The sequence below is a fragment of the Chironomus tepperi genome, unplaced genomic scaffold, assembly GCF_022539635.2.
Source record: "Chironomus tepperi strain 1889 unplaced genomic scaffold, CSIRO-AGI_Ctep_v1 contig_369, whole genome shotgun sequence".
NCBI lineage: Eukaryota > Metazoa > Arthropoda > Insecta > Diptera > Chironomidae > Chironomus > Chironomus tepperi.
Genome location: NW_027226491.1, coordinates 273954 through 291753, shown reverse-complemented (window position 1 = coordinate 291753; position 17800 = coordinate 273954). Strand labels below are relative to the sequence as shown.

The following is a 17800-nucleotide window of genomic DNA, read 5'->3' as shown; positions in this document are numbered from 1 at the left end:
ATTTGGCGATAAAATCAGTTCATAATGAAAAAGTTCAATTCATTTTTGGTTAAGTTCAGTTCATAATACATTAATTCAATTCATAAAGGATAATTTCATTTTTAAGATTTTTAAGAATGGGTTCAATTTGGAGTGAATTTGAAATTAAGAAGGATAAGTTTAGTTTTGAGAATATGATCAGTTCATAATGGATAAGTTCAGTTTTGAGAATGAGTTCAATTTAGAGAGTTTATTCAAAATTAAAATGGATAAGTTCGGTATTAAAGATAAAATTATTTAATAATGGATGAAGGGCGAATTAAAATTAGAAGGATAAGTTCAGTATTTGGGATAAGATCAGTTTATTATGAATAAGTTCATTTTTGAGAATGAGTCCAGTTTATAGGTTGAATGTAAAATTGAGAAGAATAAGTTGAATATTGAGACTTGATTCAAAATAAGGAAGGATAAGTTCAGTTCAAAAATAATTTTCGGATTACCAGCCAAAATACCATCACCAGCAACCGTCATCCCAATAAAAATTGTCATAAAACTTGAAGATTGAATGAAAACTTTTCTTCTTTGTCCTCTATTGGTTTCTCATTGATAGAATGTGCCTTCTCTATTCTTCCTTCGTTCCATTTATCGTCTCTTTATTCACCCTCATGACATCAATTTCACTACCGACTATCAAATGCTGTCATTGATGGTAGAAAAATTTATTTTGACAGTGGAAGCTACTTAACTTATTTATTCCTTCATTTTTCCAATTCATTAAATTTTTTTTTTCTTACTGTGAATTTTATTTCCTTTTTTTTTCCCTCCCTGTGCATCGTCTTTGCTACTTCCGATTACTTTTTTCTTGCCATATTTGGAATAAAGGAAAAGGTGAAATTGAGTCGAATCAATTCGTTGTGAGTGCAATAAATTAGAAAAGATATTGGGGATATACACACACAAAAAAAGTAAGTAAAATAATCTTTCAGGGATGAGAAGAAGCCTTGAAAAGGATACCGTATCATAAAGTAGGATAAAGGAAGCTGTAATAATAGATGGACATAGAAAGGAAAAATTCTCATATAAACCGTCATCTATAGCCATTGCTGGGGCAATCTGGATTTATGTAATGGGTAAAATAAGTTTCAATTTTGCTGGTTTCATGGTTCTTCGTTGGATGTACCGAGGTGTGTATGAGATGAGGAGGTAGTGGCGATGTAACATATGGTTGATTGAAGGATATGAACCGAAAGGATCAATGACCATTCTTGGTCTCTGTCTTGAAAATTTTTGAGAATTCTTCAAGTCTCGGTTCCAATCTCGGTATCGACTATGGGAAGACTCCAAAACCTGAAGTGACCCTGACGTAATTGCTGATTTTGATTCCTTTTTCTACCAAAAGTGATTCCAATCGTTATGCTATTCGAATAATATGAAGAAAGATATGAGAACTGGACCATTGGAATTTGGACGCATTCCTGGACAAATATCGATACGTTCCATAAGTCAAGTAGATCCAAAAGTATATCAGCATCCAAAAAAACATTATACAATTCTAAAGAGGTCTCCTTAAACTACCATAACAATCTGCATACACTCCTCGGCATAAAATTCCTCAAGTGCTTACCCATCCCATAAAAATGACTATACACACACATAACTATACATACACACAGTAAGAAGCATTTTCAGTAATCCCGATAATGCTTCTGTTATTTTTTATAGCTTTTAAAAATTTCCTGCTTCCTCAATTGATATTTCTTTCTTCCAAAAAAAGAACTTTAACTTCCTTCTTTCATTCCTGATAGCTCACTTTTCTTAGCTTCATATTCATAAATTACTTTAGTCTTCTCCGCCCAGTTTACTTCCCCATTTTTATACATTCTCATTTTTAAAGAGTCTATCCCCCACTCTAATACGGATGGGATAGGAAAAAAAAAATTGAAAATTGCCGTTCATTTCGACACAAACATTTATTGCATGTAAAGCTCTTTTGATGAATGAATGAAAATTGATGAAGGAAATTGTTGAAATTGATTAATGATTAAGTGCCTGAATCTCCCCTAAAATATTTTTAAAACTACCTGAAATTGCTGCTGCTCTTGATTATTTATTGCTCCTTTAGGATGCTGAAAATTAACATTAACAGTGGAAGTGACGGAATTTTAGTTGTGTGTAATTTCAATCAAAATTATAAATTGAAAATTGCTCAAGCAAGATATGAATAATTTAGTAATATACTAATTTCAATTGCATAAAATTAACTATTGATTCATTATCTTCCTCTTCTCAACTTTCATATTTCATATTATATGGAGATTATTTGTCTCTAACTGAATGTCTCTTTCGTGTGTGCTTATTTTGCATATTATGCAATAATAATTTGAAGGATTATAATAAAGCAATAAATTAATGTGAATTACTTAACATGACTCTCTTTCCTCTTACTATCGTTGCTCTGTTAATGCTCCATATGTATGGATATGGCTTTGGGATGATGTATGAAATAGTTTAGTTCTTAATATTAGGGATTCTAATGTCTGTAGTTGAGGAAAATGGAGATTTTAATATTTTATTATGATTTAAGGATTTTAGACTATATTATGGATATCATTTATTCAGAAAAAGCTAGAATTCATCAAAATTAAGATTTTTGTCATCATGAAATCATATTAAGCATTAACTATGATAACAGGATGATCCTATATGCATAGCGACATTGCATTCGTCGATAGAATTGAGCAATTTCAATTTTAATCAAAAGATTCAACAAAAATTTACACTAAAAATTTCAATTTCAATTTTTAAAGACTAAATAACAATCAAATTTCAATAAATTTGATTCATTTTGCAGTAAATGATGGCATGAGAACAATAGTTGTGTTAAAATTTGCAAATTTCCAGCTTAAAATGATCAAATTTGAAATTTGAATTATTTGTTTACAGTTTACAAATTCAGGGTATGAAACTATGATAAATTCATAAACTTCAAATCAATCTCAAGTCGTGGTGCGACACCATGATGGCATTTTGTATCGGCAACTTACATACAGAAACATTACAATTAATAATCAAGTTCCCCTAATGTTGTATACAAACTTCTACCCTCATTGAAGAAGTTTCAACTCTCAAACACAAACAAGACACATTCTTGTCAATAATCTTTACAAATTTATCAAGCTTGATATTTTTATCATTCGTAAAACATTCATGAATACATTTAATTCATATCAAGTCACTTGATCAATAAATATTTGAACTTCACCATAGAGAATTTTGTCACTGTCTATGTCATGAAAATTGTGAACATGAGGCAATTTAGCTCATCTAATGTCAATGGGTTTATCTTCACCATCAATATTCAATTCAATTATGCAGAGAGAGAGAGAGACTTCAATATGAATATGTTGAGCATATCTCATTTACGTACATACAATATATGTGTATCTATGCATGGTTCACCTTTTTTATTTCCATCTCATACAACAATGTTAATATGTCTCGGCTCTCGCACTACAATGGGATTTTGTGTGGAATGGAAGGGGGTTGGTGAGTTGGTTGATGAGGTTTTGGAATTCGAGTTTTAAAGTCAATGAGGAATATTAAGTCGAAGTCTGACTCTGAAGCTGATAAAAGGTCAAGTGTATATCATCTTGTGGTATCTCCTTATGTGCCGAAATAGGCATGGTAAAGGATAGAGTAAACGCTTGTCCAAAACACCTCGTGGGTTATGACCCCTAAATCAGACTAGGGATGCTCAGGACGTTGGGTAAGACTTACAAACAATCATTTCCAAAAAACTTGTTCAATGAAAGCAACATTAAACAGGACCAAAATTGAAATATATCCTCTATAAAACCAATTTTCCCCAACCCATCGACCCCCTCGACAGACATGAACTCACGGTATGCATTAAAAAGGATTATTATTATAATTAAATGACAAGGAAAATTCTCTCTCTCTCGTTTTTTTTTTATTCTGCATTGAAAATTTTATTCAACATTGAAAATTATATTATCGAAACGGATTAACTTTATAAAACTTTGTCGTCATTACCGACGTCGTTATTGTCGTCATGGCAGTATTGAAATTAAATTTTATGCTTCATTCAACGACTAACAATTTTTTTTTATCAAAACCATAGTTGTTGCTGTTAAAAAACAATTTAAAAGTAAAACAATGAAAGGAGCAAACAATTGAGAACTAATTGATTTAGTTTAACAATAGCTATAAATTTTTTGTTTCATCTCCTGGTTCAATGTAGCTTGCGTAATTAGTGTATCCACAAAAAATTTCCATTGAAATGACATAAAAAGTTATGTTTTAGTTGCACAAATTATATGTTGATGTCATTATGTTTCGGATTGTAAATTATTCAGGACCAAATTTATGAAATAAATTTTATGAGATTCGCATAATTATGTCATAAATTTCTGAATCAATTTGTATGGAATCGTTGCAGTGCTTTACATAATTCAGATATAAATTGAAACTGTTAAACTTTTCCCTTTTGAATAAATCATATTCGGTTCAATTGATATGAACTTTTAATTGAAAAGTTTTGGTTTTTGTGGGATTTTGACTAGGTTGCGTAATTTTGGGTTATATAAGGTGTGTTTGATGTTTTGTTTGATCATATTATTGACAATTTACAGCATTTTATAGGCTTTAATTCGCTCTTTTTTGTATCGATTCTCAATAACACTTAATTCGTTTATTTCGTCATTTAATACAACAATTTTTGATCAATTCTAATGAATTTTTGGAAAATTGGTTTCAAAACTCTATCAGACTACAACTTATTGCTGGATTTATTCAATTCATATGAAGTATATCCTCAAACGTAAAGGAAATTCATAAAATGTATGATAAAACGACTTCCTAATGGATTTATTTATTCACAATGATGTTTATTCTTTGAAGTTCAAAAGCAGACTGAACTTTTTTTATGAAAAAGGGTTTTCAACTACGTCCAATTAATGCAATTCAAAATTAAAATGAACGTTATCATATAAAAATAAATTAATTCCCGAAAATTCCATTCAAAGTAGAACTGAAGTCACACAAAAATGTTTGTCCATTAAACGTAATCCCTTCAATGAAATTTATCGCAATTCCAATAGATAACGCTTTACTGCATCATTTTCATGGTTTCGTGTTCATCATTTTAATCCATTTCCATTTGAATTGCAAATGTTTTTTTTACAGAGCTTCATTTTATGTCTATTTGTTCTGAGGTATATTCAGCGTTTTTCCAAAATATTTCCAAATCCATTATCGTTCATCAATATTATTTAAGAGATTCGTCCTCGAATTTTGAGTGTGATAAACATTTCAATCAGTATTTATTTTCGAATATGCCGCCCTATTTGAAGGACATTGAAACAGTTTTGTGCTCAAACAGCTTTGAAATCTGATTTAATCCTTCTTAAAGCTTGGGAGATAAGGAAGAAAAATTGATTTTCAGTACTGGGAGTGGTTTGCAAATGATGTCTTTGAAAATAAGAGTTTCTGAAAATCGTGGGTTGATGATTAAGCGGTTGAACAGGTTTCTAATGATGCTAAGGATCAATAAGTTTAATTAAATTACTTCCAAACTAGGGTTGGGCAAATATACGTATATATACGTATATATACGTATAAGAACAAAAAAATATACGTATATATACGTATATGTATACGTATACAGATTTTTCAAATCGAAAAAAATTCGTTATTTATTTTACTAAAAACGATCTGAAATGCTTAAATTAGAAGTTAAAAGTGATCATTACATTGTTTTATCACATCCTTAAGCATTTAAAAGTCTTTAAGTTATGATTTAGGGTAAGAATTAATTAATTTTGTAAAAAAATAATTTTAGTTTGTTTACAAAACTGTTGATGAAAATTTGAATTTTTTCGACCGTTAAAAAATTTCAGTTTTTTGACAATTTTAATCTTTTTAACTACATTTTATATGAAATACAACATTATGAAACTTCTAATTTCATTACTGTTCATATTTTTGCTGAAATTATCGAAAAAATTGTCAACTTATTTGACTTTTGATATGCAACGGAAAAAAATTTGAAAAATCTGTATACGTATACATATACGTATATATACGTATAAAATATACGTATATTTGTATACGTATATATACGTATACGAATTTGCCCAACCCTATTCCAAACTGATTTAATTGATCACGATTTTGTTTATTCTTCGGAGTTTAAAAACAAACTTAATATTTATGAGAAGGGGCCAGCAACTATAAAAAGGGAATATCAACTAATTCTAGTTGTAAATAAAATTTGAATATAAAACGACAGTTGATAGTCGACTGTCGACAGTTCTCAATGATGAAATTGTGATTCTAAAAACTGTCTGAACTGTTAATATTGATTCTTAGTTAATTGCGATGCTAATTTAAGTTGGCTTTAGTCAAAAGATCTAGATCCTTAGAAAATGAATGCTGCAATAAATCCTCTCTTAAGTTATGGACGTCTTATGCAAACAACCCAACACCTCCCTTTCTCAATTCCCTTCAGCTTTCTTTTATCATCACCATCATCATTATCAATGCTATCAATAACGATAAACACTTAACATCATTTTTATTCTTAAGATGGAAAAACAAAGACAGAAGGGAAGGAAAAACATCCAAGCACAAAAGCAAAATCCATCACAAGAAAGAAGAAAGAAAAGTAAAAGAAATCTGCAGAGGCGACAATGAAGAATGAGAAAAAGTCTTTGAGACAGATGGTTGATGAAAATCCCATTTTTTTCCTCTCATCGAACAAATAAAAAGTGGGTTTGAAGATTGTTACTTGACTAATACCACATCGCATTCTTCAATTTCAGTTTTTCTGTTCTATTAATTCAGCAAAAAAAGTTTTGTCGAACAACATTTAATTTTATTATTTGTTCCATCCACCAACATCTTATGCTGCTCCCTACACCATTACTCTCCATGTCATCTTTTTTTCGATTATTGATTGTGTCAACAACATTATGAAGTGTGTCTTTTGTCTGTCTTTAAGGTTTCCCTACTGTGCAACTTTTTTTCGGACATATTTTCCAATTCAGATGGAGTCAATGTGCTGATCGAGCGATGATGGAAGCAAATTGAATAGCTGATGTAATGTAATTTTTATAAAAGAAATAATGTTGATGCTGATATTGATTGAAAATATATTCTTTAATGTTGTGGATATAACTTTTTGTCCTGGATCAGTCAAATTTAATTTGTGTTATAAATTTTGCAAAACATGTGGGTATAAGTGCTCATTTCTGGTACATTCGGATATGAACAGCTGATGCTCTACTTTTCAACACATTTTATAGTTGGAAGTGTACTTGAAGGATGCTTGAAGATGGATGAACAGTGTTGAATAATAGCATTAAGGACGAAACAAAAGCAAGTGAACATCAAAGAGATATTGTAGCTGTGATCCATTTATGTATGATTTTTGTGTGAGGCTATGTAGAACAAGGAGATATATTTGGTAAAAAGCCAAAAGGTTCTTGTTCTGATCTTCTTTTGGCATAACTTGATACTTTTATCTCTAAAAGGCAAAGAGCTTTCTTCATGGTACATGAAGACCGTAAAGCTACCTAAAAGCGGTCTCTTTGTCTGTTAGAGCAGGTTTCATCAATCAATATAACATTCGTACGAAAATCTTGTGGATCTCGTTCCAATTATTCGTTATAGACTTTCTGACCCGTTCCTTAATCCAAAGTTGACTACTCGAGCACAAACTCCACCTTGATCTCTTACGTTGAGCACTTCAAGTAGCTAAACTTCTTAGAAGACACAAATTTTGAATTTGTAGGATTCGAATCGATGACTTTCGAATCATCACACCAAATTTTGAGCCAATGACCTTAAAGATTACTCTATAGAGGCATTTAACAGCTTATAAAAGTCATACAAAACCCTCATAAACTTTGAATAGCATCTGACAATCAAATGACTGTCAAATGAAGCTTTGAATCACTCTGATATATTCAAAAATTCTGAAACACAACTTCTGCATACTAGAACTAACCATTATTTATGTTCAAAGAATAATTCATAAATAAGAACTAATCTCACTCCTAAAATATTGATATACTATAAATTTTGTATCCTTTACCTTGACATAAAACATAAACAATACTCAAAATTAGTCTATCTGCCTCATCAGGATTCCTTGTTCAGTCATTTATTCATTCTCATCAACAAAGAATCCTTTCATTTTCATCCATAAATCAGTCAAACTTCAAAAGCATAACAATGTCTGATAGGACATAAAGATATTATAAAATTTTAAGGCATCCATCAAGTGCACACAAAATATTTTCTGTGATATAAATTTATCAAGTATCTCTTTGCAATCACTTTCTCTGCTTGTTTTTCCCTTTTTTTAATCAATTTTACTGTTGTGTTGATGATGATGAGGATGCTGATGTCCTTTCCAACTGCATATTTGTTTGATAACTTGCCACATACATGAGACTATACGTAGGAATTGTTCTATCTATGTGAATGTCCATAATTTATTGCCATTTCCCTCTATTCCTGCATCTTACTGGCCCTACACTCTTGTCTCTGCTGCTGTCATTCACTTTTTCGACATGCTTTCTTTTTTGTGTAGATTCATTCTCAATCCTCATCATAATATTCTTGCTGAAAATGTTATAAACATGTATGTACATAGGCAGTGACTGTGGAGAAAGAAGAACAAAAAATAAATTTCAGTTCGAGTTGTAGTCAGGGATTATTGATTAAACTCGAAGATTACGTGATGAGACTAAATATTTCTGCAGAAGGGATGAAGACAGAAGAACAAGAAAAAGAAAAGAAGGAAGAAAGAAAAAAAAATTGAAATAATTTATCATTTTATACAGCATAGCGGTAATATTCATTCATCAATCTAAACTTTCGGAAGCTCAATTCTTCAATATAAAAAGTACTTTTTTTTCATCTCAATGCCCAGATTTGTGTGTGAGTTTAAGATGGCATAATAACGCAAATAGGATCAATATGTTCACCTCAGGGGGAATTAGAGTTGGAGGAAAACTGAGTACTGAATTATTCTTGGGCATGTTGAATTGAGTCTGACTGAATCGGTTCAAATTAGGCTGAATCAGTTCAAAACAAAGTAAATAAGTTCAAAGCAAACTGAATCGATTCAAATTAGACTGAATCAGACCAGATTAGACTAGATCGGTTAGAAACAGACTCAATTGGTTCAAAACAGACTGAATTGGTTCAAAACAGACTGAATTGATTCAAAACAGACTGAATTGATTCAAAACAGACTGAATTGGTTTAACACAGACATAATTGATTCAAGATAGACTAAACCAGATCTTTTTGGATTACATCGGTTCAAAACAAATTGAAACGGTTCAAATTAGATTTTATTAGTTTCAAGCAGAATTAATTGATTCAAATTCAACTGAATCAGGTGATATTAAGCTGGATCGGTCCAAAAAATACTGAATCTGTTCAAAACAAAATCAATCGGATCAAATTAGTCAGAATCAAACTGAATTAATTCAATTTAGACTAAATCAGATAAGAATCGGTTTGATTCGACAGAATTAAACTGAATCGGTTCAAAATAGAATGAAATGAGTAGATTTACATTAGATTGAAATTCACAGAATGAAAACAAACTGAGTAAGCTTATTGAATCCACTTTGCACTAAGCAATTCACCCCCTATCTCACCCTCCATACACCAAAGAAGCTTAAACTGCAAAGCAGTTCAATCCGATTGTAATTGAAGAATATCTGTTTTTAAGAATATTCTCTTATAGCCACGTAAGAAAAAGTTTCTTTTTTTTATTCTCAATCGAACGATTTGTAATTTTCAATTTTTTCAGCTCTTTTTATTTGATATGTTCCTTCTTAAATTTATGTCTAACTCGACAATTGAGGCGAGAAAAAAACTTTTTAAATTGCTTTCCGATTGCATGCAGAAAGGAACAATTTCTTCTTTTATTTTTATTTTTTTATTCTTGAGCAAGCTTAACATGCAGAAAATGTGTAGATATTGAAATAAAAAAATAAATTTTTAGTTCCACATAAAATAAAGTTTTTACCTTTTTTTCCGAAATTTGCATGCAAAATGTGATAGAATTGAAATTAAGTGAACATTCAGCATGAGAAAAAAAACTAAAAGAAATGAGAAGAACGTAATCGCATTTGGACATGTAGATTGATCGTACGGGGAGGAAGAAAGAGGAAGCAAAATTGGGTTTGGAGTTTTAAACAAAAAAATCTGCTCAATCATGAAGAAGGTTTTAAGAAGCTTTCAGTCGTGATAGATTTATGCTTATATACATAAGTCATTGGTATGATAATCAGATATCAAGTTGAATGATAGTTGTGAAGTTTTAAGCGGATTTCCGATGAGGGAAAAAAATTTAATAAAATTGAATTTAGCTACTTTTTTTTGCTAGGTCAGGCATGCTGATAAGCTTTGACAGTTGTGAAATGGATAAAAAACTTTGTCTTGAATACCTGAGTGCTGGATTTTTTAATGGTTTTTGTTTTAACCAACTTTCTCGTTTGTTGAATTTGGTTAATCGATTAAAAATGCGGTCTTGCACCGTCGTGACTCTAGCTTTGACTGGGTGCTGGATTTGGTTTAGATCCGACAAGTCTGACTCTGGCATTTGGTTGGATCAATTAACCGACTTGTGATATTCTGGTTACTCATTTGGCAATGCTCACTAAAAGGCAAAGAGCATGTCTCAGGAGCAGAGTAAACTATGTTATTGGTGAAGGCTCATGAGATCATGTACATTGCTTGCTAGGGGATATAAGATAGGATTCTAAAAAATCTAGATGACACTATGCTGTAAAAATGGAGCATTCCTCTCAGAAAGCATTAAATTTGTCGGCTACTTGAGCATACCTTAAGGCTCCAATGTCATTCTAGGGATTATTCCAAAACAAGTTGTAACTTTATTCTTCCCTGAAGCATTGAAGCTTTGAAGCTAGTTTAAACTGTCTACATAAGCCATTGTGATATCATCTCCTCTTTTCTACATTTTCCTGGACTCTTAACACCTGTGCAGCATCTAAAATGCAAAATATAAAATTTACTTCCATTCAATTTATTAGAAGAAGTCATGTCTGGTGTGTTATCAGTTCTTCCAGGCTACTAACTCTTTCTTTTTTTTGTTCAACATGGCAGGTAACATTTGCAATGACTATTTCCTCAATGATTATATGCTGCAACATTAAATTTTCATCCTTTAATATTCCTGAAAATTCTATACCCAAATCAATCAATCTACATTGACTCCTCACATCCATCATCGATCATTCATAGCTAATTTAACAACAAAATCGCTTCCTTTTTCCGATTCTATTGTGATGTTTTCAATCCTCATCGATATCCATAAACACAATTCCCAAAGGACATTATCCATTTTTTTCTGCATTGTCATTCGATTCATCGTTTCAATTAACAAAAGCACCTGGCATCATATCACAATCCCATCCATTATTCGACCTTACCCCGTCCTTCAAATTTGCACTAGAAAATTGCTTTAATGTTAAAAACAGAAGCTGATTATTTTCCTCTCATTGCAATCACATCCTTTATTTCCATTTCATTCATCGATAATGTTCATGTTAGATTTAATCCTTTTTTTCTGCCTCCTCATTGTGCAGCACAATTCGTAATTTGTATCTATTGCAAATTGGCAGAATGTGGAAAGAGGATTGAAAGGATGAGACGAAAAAAAAAATATATGTTTGTGAACGAAGAGGGAAGGATGAAAATTCTGCTGGGGATAATACCAAAAGCAAGTACAAATGAAGAGGAAATAAAAAATTGAAATTAGAAATTTGTACGAAAAAGGCAGGAAAAAAAAAAGTTTTCATTTTTAATTAAATTTTTAGAAATCACCATTTAAATGAATATGTATAAAGGTGGAGGAAGGAGGAACGGGAAAATGATAAAAATTGATTGCAAAAGTTTTTAATTTCATGCATTTTATTTGGATATAAAGTTTTCATTTAAAGCAGCTCTTGGATTTCGAATAATAATGAATATCCGACTGCATTCATTAACGAAATGTTGAGGAATGGAAATTTTTATGCCTTTTTTGGGGCTTTCTTTTGTGTTTTTCCGACAGATTAATTGGAAAATATTTTGTTGATGCTTGTCAAAAAGTCTGATTTATAGGTCATACTATAGGACAGACCTTATGCCTTATTTTGAATTATGAATACCAGAGGCCATACTTACTTCTCTGGTTATACTGTAATTGTGATTCAGAACCTACTTAAATATAAACCGAAACTGACTATTCTACAAGTTAATTGCATGCTATTGAGTCTGTCTTAATTTTCTAGTATATCAAATGTGCGTGTTCAAGTGAAGTGGATTGGGAGATCTTAAAACAACCTCATTCCCTCCATCAGGCTCCTTCCTTGGCTGAACGTATTGAAATATTCAATCTAAATCCATCGCTGACTACCACTTCCACATTTCTGATTCCAAATGACCCCAACATACAATGAAGACCATAACTCAAGTCATTACCGTAGTGAAAGCGATCACTTTTAGGTTCCCTGACTGTCATTTCTGGTCATGGCTGCCATCATTGTCTGTTTGGCTTTGACCGATTCTTGCTCACTTTGCTCATTTAAACAGTCAGAAATATGGAACTTATTTAACGAACTTTCTACATATTCTACTTATCAAGTGTAAATTTAGTGTCACATAAGTCTGTAGCCATCTGAAAAGTTTGACAAAACTGACCAAGTAGCTATAGTTCTGATATAAACCATGCATAGTGCATTTACTAGATTATACCAATCTACCGACCCATTCAGGATTATTATGTGAATCCTGGTTAAGCATCGTTGAATACAAATCATTTAATAATCTTATAATAGCACTGAAATCATCCCATGTCCACAACAAACATTTTTTGTTCCTCCTCTCTTCATGCTTTTTTTCAATTCATGTCAGATTTTTAATCAAAAGCAGAATTGTTTATGCAAATTATTTTTTTTTCAAGCTATCATTTCATTCTGATCTGTTCTTTTATATTGTTTTTTCATCCTCTCCATTCACTCACTTTACGTATCCAATGTAGTTACCCTCATTTGTAATATATGTACTTGCTAACACTATTCACATACGAAATTCTATGAGAATTCTTTTTTTGATATCATTGCTTGTGAATGTAATTGATGCAGAAACATATAGAGGAACAAGAATAAAAGTTTAATTTGTCATCATGTTACAAATTTCCATTGTAAATGTATACATATCTCTTTTAGTAAATCGTTCACATAAATAAAATCGCACAATGAAATAAAGGGGGGAGATGTGACTTTTAATCTGATAATTGTTGCAAAAAAAAAAACAGAGACAAAGAAGACCACAAAAATACATATTTTGTTTTGTGTAAAAGATTGAAATATCGCATTCAGTCAACTGACAATAATTGACTATATTGTTTCTTATTAGGGGTTCTGAAGTTGGATGGATATGGGATATGTCATTTTTGAGTGGTTCTGATCTTGAAAAGTAAGTTACTTTATTACTTACCATACGCTGGCCATACATTCCGACATTTATCCATTGACTTCCTCATATGTTATTTGACGATACTGTCCCTATCGCTGAGTACCATTTGCCAATTTCCAGTGCCTAATGCAATACTGAATTTCTCAATAGCATCCTATTCAGTGACTTTAGAGCATTTTCATCCCTCTAATAGTTTTGAAACCAGAAGATTTAAGCCACTTCTGAGCCCACAATACAAGATTCAGTTGGAACTAAATCATATTCTTAATGATTAAAATATAATGAATAAAAAAATAATAATAATAATAATTCTTAAAGCAAACACCGAATAACGTGAAGCATTTACCAGTCTGTCGTAATAATCCAGACCATACAGAAAATAATATTTTTAACGGCTATTCGAAATTCAAATTTCCAAGTAAAATGTATTATTCACAGCTAACTTCAGGTATGTTTACATTTAAATATGATTTAAATTAAAATTATTAATGCTAACAAGATTTAAGACTATCTGATTTGCCAATTACTTACTAAAACTGGTCTAACTCGTATTCTGAATAAGTAGCTAGGCTCTACAATGTCTAATTACCGAGTTTTCAACAGCAGCCAACCGACTGACCAGACAATGTATTTTATTAAACTGTATTTTACCAAAAAATGCACTAAAAATGATTCTCAACTATAAAATATCTCAATATCCATCACACGCACTTTATCAGAACCTCCAATCACCTCCATTCCCATTTACATTAAGAATACATCAAAAATATTTTTAATATATGGCGAGTATGCATCATACCCTAAAGGAAATTTCATATCACATAAAAATCGAGGCACGAGATATGTGTGTAAAATGAAATAAAATCACAAAATGACTCCCTTCCGTTTCCCTTCCATCATTATTATTATTTTTTTATGTCTTCTTACTCGTCAATTTCATTTCCCTAGAAAAAAAAAAAAATAATAACAATAAAATTTTCTCTTTTTTTCAAACAAAATTTATGTTAATGTGGCATATTCAGGCACAATTTGACCGAACGGCAAGAGATAAAGAAACATTAAGATCACTTATTTCACTGTGGAATGGAAGAAGGAACAAGAAGAATAAGAATTAAAATTTCTTGCTTCGCACTTTGTGTAATTTTTTATGACCTACTCGAGTCTTATTATTATGGATTAAGATTAATTTGTGTCATTTATATGATAAAAATAAAAGCAACAGAAATAGATGTGAAGCACAAGAAGAAAGAAGTGCTTTAAAAAAATGTAGGTGGATAGTCGAAAGTGAACGAGGAATTTGATTTATTGGCAAAAACCAAAAAAAAAAGTTCCTTTTTATTTCCATTTTGTGGAATTAATGTCGACCTTTAACGTAGCCTTTGGTCGCTCTTGTTTTTTGGCTCTACTTGGAATTCCATAAGAATGAGTCACGAGTGAGTTATTTTTAGGTGAACGAGTTAGTTGAACTATCTTGATGGCATATTTTAGGGTTGATTGAATATGGATTTATGCGATTTTATTAAAAATATGGAAAAATGAGATCCAGAACCTTCCAAAAAAATGTGAATTTAATCACAAAAATTGCGAATTTGTTAAAAAATGAAACAAAAATGTGGCAAAAAAAGTCAACAGCACGTAGCGTTCCCAAGCGGTCACCCATCTAAGTACTAACTACGCTCGACGTTGCTTAACTTCAGTGATCGGACGAGAACTTCTGCTTTCAACGTGATATGGTCGTTGACGAAGATGCTATGGCAAGCTTGATTATTTAAGTGTTGTTTGAACAATTTTTAATGTATTGTAGTGATGGGCAACCTGTGAGCCGCGGCACTCTAGAATGATATCATTTTTTTTTTGAAAATGCCATGAACTGTATACCGTGTGCGATTTTAGCCGATTCCAACCACCAAGATGTACCATGAAAAATAAAAGGTCGCGCAGCCCTGATCTATAAAACTGAAATTCTTTGAATCATCTGTAAATTAAGGTTTTTTGAGTAACAAAACATGTGATTGCCCCTAAGAATATTCGCAACTATTTCAAATATGTCAGATTCTAAAAATAAATCTCATCTTCAAATGCATTGTTGGTTCAGTGGTAGAATGTTCGCCTGCCACGCGGACGACCCGGGTTCGATTCCCGGACAATGCAGGAGTTTACTTTTTTGGTGAAATTTTTAATTTTATGTCATTTATTTTTTAAACAAAATGCAACAAAAGGATCTTTTATGATAAATGAAGGATTGCTTAGGGTTCGTACACTTGTTACGTAACGTGAAAATTCGACTCTCTGAAAAACTTTAATCAACACTTTTTCTCACGAAAATTTGATAATAAAGTATTAAATTAGTAGAACTAGCCATACCAGCCCTCGTCAACGACCATATCACGTTGAAAGCACCAGTTCTCGTCCGATCACTGAAGTTAAGAAACGTCGAGCGTAGTTAGTACTTAGATGGGTGACCGCTTGGGAACGCTACGTGCTGTTGACTTTTTTTGCCAATTTTCCATTTTCGAAAAAATTACAGAATTCAGGTATTTAAATTTAAAAAAGCCGTTATTTTTGACAATTTTATTACAAAAATTGACTCAAATCCAGTGATATGGATCTAACATAAGTGAGAAGTCTACCTCACTCAATAACTCCAATTCAATTTGTAAGTACTCAAGTGGGCACATTTAATGCATATTAAATTGAATTAATAAATTTCATTACATATCCAATAATACCTACCCATAACAATAACACATAATGCTCAGATCCCATATCAAGAAAAATAACAATTTCAAATCCCATAAAGCGCACGTTCAGTCTTAAAAATATTTTTAGTTGTTACTTTTTGTTTCCAATTTAAAAAAATTATTTCTCATTTATTTTGTAATTTTTATGACTTTTTTTGTATCTAAAATGTTGCCGAGCTCGGACAGCATGTCATGTCGTTCAACAATTAATGTCCCATTTTACGGAAGTAAATAAAGTAAAATTCCTTTTTTTTGTTATTGTTGTTGTTGTTGTGCTGTTGACTTGCTGCGTATGTATGGCATGTAATAAATTATTAAATTGACAGTGATAACTGGTCTCATGGGGATATATTTTTATTATTGGCATGAATGAGGGATTGAATTGTAAGGCACATTATTTTTTTAAAGGCACAGACATATCTATCTAAACTAATTATTTATTTTTTCTTTCTGTCAAGTCATTAAAATGTCGATTATAAATCATTAAATTAGAATGCTTCATGTGCAGATTTATGTGTGATTCTTTTGCAAATGACTGTAAATTCCATGCATGCTTACCATCCAAAATATTAATTTCCATTTGACCCCTTCTTATTAGCACAAATAATTTCATCAAATTTATCATCTCAACTATTAAAGCAAGAAATTGAAGACATGCAAACATAAATGCTCGAGATGAGGAAAATTAATGGCACAATATCGCATAATAGATGAATGTATGTAAATATAGCAAAAAAAAACAATAATGATATATAAATATAGGAAGTATGTGAGGGGTCATGATGTTCGAAATTTCAAACTGCCTGGCATGGCATGATGAAGAAAATTTAAGGAGATGAAAAAAATATGCTTTGAAATTCTCTTCATGCATCATCACCGACAACCATCAAGTATTCATGAATAAGGAACTGAAAAAGAGGAAGATAAGTTAGGTGATTTTGCAAGGTGATTGGGTGCACGGGAAGCCGTTTTGGAATATTTTGCAAGCATATAAAGGATAAATCGAAAATTGTTGGATTTCGTGAGCTGTATTAGGCCATTTCTAGAGCTTATTTATATGACAAACAGGTAAGCATAATCTTCGGCAGCATTTTTGTATGTCCTGTTTAGAAACACTAAGTATTCAAACTAGTGTACATGTCAAGTCTCATTCCAATGTATCAGTCAGTTACAACGTATCAAGATCTGCTCCTGTTCTCTGGTGAATTAACGGCTCATGCATCGTTCTCGTTTAATAACTACATCATTCATAATTCGTCCCAAAATCTCATGCTAGAAAATCATTAGGTTGATGATGGGATTTGAACCTAGTGAGTTCAAATTCAACACCAAACAAATTCAACTTTCGTATACTGGACCTTGCCAACTGAGATGTCACGGCATTTTGGTTGCTTTAATTTCAAATGATATTATTCTTTATACTCCAGATTTTTCAGTCTTGGCAATTTCATATCAATTCAATGGCCTCAAGTTTTTGGAAATCCTATGATCATTGGAAAGCATTTTGTTGTAACCTAAGTTCCACATATGCAGGAGCATGGTTACAGTAACTA

General features: G+C 31.5%; 3 non-coding genes across 3 annotated transcripts; 2 read left to right on the top strand and 1 right to left on the bottom strand.

The window, feature by feature from the left end:
- Positions 1 to 15129: 15129 nt before the first annotated feature.
- LOC139095632 (5S ribosomal RNA) lies at positions 15130 to 15248 on the bottom strand. Its single transcript, XR_011544887.1, has one exon. It is a non-coding gene; the product is annotated as a 5S ribosomal RNA (ribosomal RNA).
- A 338-nt stretch (positions 15249 to 15586) lies between these two features.
- TRNAG-GCC (transfer RNA glycine (anticodon GCC)) lies at positions 15587 to 15657 on the top strand. The gene has a single exon. It is a non-coding gene; the product is annotated as a tRNA-Gly (tRNA).
- Positions 15658 to 15878: 221 nt separating this feature from the next.
- Positions 15879 to 15997, top strand: LOC139095631 (5S ribosomal RNA). The gene has a single exon (XR_011544886.1). It is a non-coding gene; the product is annotated as a 5S ribosomal RNA (ribosomal RNA).
- The last annotated feature ends 1803 nt before the right edge of the window (positions 15998 to 17800 follow it).